Below are 2,831 nucleotides of genomic sequence, written 5' to 3' on the forward strand. Positions count from 1 at the left end.
AGTGAGAACGCCTGAAGCCAAACTGGTGATCCGGAATCAACCCAGCTTCTTCCAGCACTGGCAATACTCTGCGCAAAAATACTCTTTCGAGTATTTTGGAGAGTATCGACAGCAAACTTATCGGACGATAAGAGCCAAGATTGGCTTCAGGTTTGCCAGGTTTAGGTATAAGAATTACCTCTGCTCGTTTCCAGATGGTTGGAAAATGTCCTAGCTGAAAGCACCTGTTGTATATGTTGGCGAGGAGTTGTAGGCAGGGAGGGGGAAGAAGCTTAACAGCCAGTGCTTCAATGCCATCAGCGCCCGGCGATTTATTCGTCTTGAGTCCCTCGATCTCAAGTTTGACCTCATCCACCGAGACCATAGCTAGCTCTTCTTGGTAATTGTTGGTGTTTTCATCTAATAGTTGTAGGGCACGATGCGTAGCTGAGATATCCAGGTCGGTGCATCTTATTATCGGCTTGAAGGCTTCGCTGAGGTGCTCCACAAAAGCTTCAGCTCTTTCTTGCTCTGTGCGGCACCAGGCGCCACTAGCACGCTGGACTGGAGCAACTCTCTTAGTAGGTCGTTTTATGTGACGAGTGACCTGCCAAAGGTTGTGCTGTGGGTCTCCAGGCTCAACATTGGCCAGGAACTCCTCAAACGAGCTCTGCCTGAGCTTTAGGAGCTTATCCTTAAGCTGCTTTGTGGCTCTGTTAAATACCCTTTTATCTCTAGGATTTCTGGATAGGAACCATACTCGTCGCAACCGTCTCTTCTCAGCTACTAGCGAGGCGATCTCTGAAGACCAAAGGTGTAGGACCCTCATTGGTAGTCTAGGAGAGATCGGGGTTCTGGGGGAAGCATGTGCTGCGGCGTTGTGCATGTGTTGCGTGAGCTCGTTGATGGCGTTGTCCACTTGCTCGGTGGAGGTAAGATCTTGCACTGGGTTGACATTTTCCGTTAGCCAGGCTTTGTAGGATTGCAGTGTCGTGCTCCTCTTGATCATCCTAGGATGTGCAGCTTTTCTCAGCCGCAGTTCCACTGCGCTGTGGTCGGAGAAAAGGTCCGCGTTAGAAGAGCACGAGACTTTGGCACTATCAAATCCTTTGGAGAGGGCCATGTCCAGGGTGTCGGGAATTTTGGTCGGATCTGTTGGCCAGTAGGTGGGCTCTCCTGTGGTGTGGCATACGATGCTCCTGCGCTGGATGCACCTAAGTAGTGCGCTTCCTTTAGGGTTGCTGACTCGGCATCCCCACCATCGGTGCTTTGCGTTGAAATCGCCCCCAATTAGAAATCTGTTACCCAGACTGCTCAGCAGCAGATCAAAATGCCTTTCTGATACTCTGTGTCTGGGGGGGAGGTAGACCGCGGCGACTGTAAGGTCGCCTAGTGGGCTGGGCAGATTGACTTTGGCACATTGTACCCAGTCTTCCTCTAAGGTACACAGCTCGTTGTACTTTATGCCCGCTTTAACATTAAATTGCCGCTCCGCCATGAGCTCTGCCGCTGGGGTGGTCAGCGTGGATGATGTCATACCCGTGAAGTCGGATGTATGATCTATTGGAGAAGTGAGTTTCGGAGATGAGGAGTATGTCTGTGTTGTGTGTGTGGATAAAGTGTTCCACCTCTGGCCGGCTTTTAATCAGGCCGTTAGCAAAACCTATACATGGTGAGCAGTGTGTGCCCATCACGTATATATATGTATTGGATGCACATATTTCAGTTTGCATAATAGGTAATAATTATGTTATTACAAAAAGTCTCATCCGACGTTTATATGTTTATATAATAACTATTATTATATAAGCATATGACGAATTAAATGTCTTATTCCAAAGGTGTTTTCGTAGCTAAAGAATTAATATTTTGTGAATAATTGAAAATCCTCAAGGACACTATAAAAATTATTTATTTTGGACGGAGGTTTTACTAATATAATATTGTCTACACGTAAATGCAAAATTAGATAAAATTATCAATTTGTCATCAAAATAAAATAATTTTTATTCAATTAATTGAATTTAAATTATAAATATGCATGTGTGATATAATATATTTAGTAAGTTGAAATAAAATGATATTTTTGAACGATTATATGCATATATATTTTATATATAAGTATATATATTTATATAAACAATTGTGAATTATAACTAGCGAACGTGAATGCTATCTAATTGTGGCCACATTCGTATAGTACATGTCAAGTATAACATATATATATATACAATTATTGAATATTATCGTTTGTTATTCAAAAATATTTGTGAGTTGTCATGTATTTTACATATTTGAAGATTTATGTAATTATATTTTAAATATTATTTACATAATGAAATGAACATTATTCTGGTTGATCCTGCCAGTAGTTATATGCTTGTCTCAAAGATTAAGCCATGCATGTCTAAGTACACACGAATTAATAGTGAAACCGCAAAAGGCTCATTATATCAGTTATGGTTCCTTAGATCGTTAACAGTTACTTGGATAACTGTGGTAATTCTAGAGCTAATACATGCAATTAAAACACGGACCTTCTGGAACGTGTGCTTTTATTAGGCTAAAACCAAGCGATCGCAAGATCGTTACACTGGTTGAACTCTAGATAACATGTAGATCGTATGGTCTCGTACCGACGACAGATCTTTCAAATGTCTGCCCTATCAACTTTTGATGGTAGTATCTAGGACTACCATGGTTGCAACGGGTAACGGGGAATCAGGGTTCGATTCCGGAGAGGGAGCCTGAGAAACGGCTACCACATCTAAGGAAGGCAGCAGGCGCGTAAATTACCCACTCCCAGCTCGGGGAGGTAGTGACGAAAATAACAATACAGGACTCATATCCGA

At 42.6% G+C, this 2,831-nt stretch overlaps 1 non-coding gene across 1 annotated transcript in view; it reads left to right on the forward strand.

Annotated features, from left to right (window-relative positions):
* Nucleotides 1-2,328: 2,328 nt before the first annotated feature.
* LOC133849951 (small subunit ribosomal RNA) overlaps nt 2,329-2,831 on the forward strand; it is a 1,992-nt gene continuing 1,489 nt past the window's right edge. Inside the window, exon 1 of the ribosomal RNA XR_009895537.1 lies at nt 2,329-2,831. This exon is cut by the window's right edge and continues 1,489 nt beyond it. This is a non-coding gene — a ribosomal RNA (small subunit ribosomal RNA).

This window comes from Drosophila sulfurigaster, unplaced genomic scaffold (assembly GCF_023558435.1).
Source record: "Drosophila sulfurigaster albostrigata strain 15112-1811.04 unplaced genomic scaffold, ASM2355843v2 ctg53_pilon, whole genome shotgun sequence".
NCBI lineage: Eukaryota > Metazoa > Arthropoda > Insecta > Diptera > Drosophilidae > Drosophila > Drosophila sulfurigaster.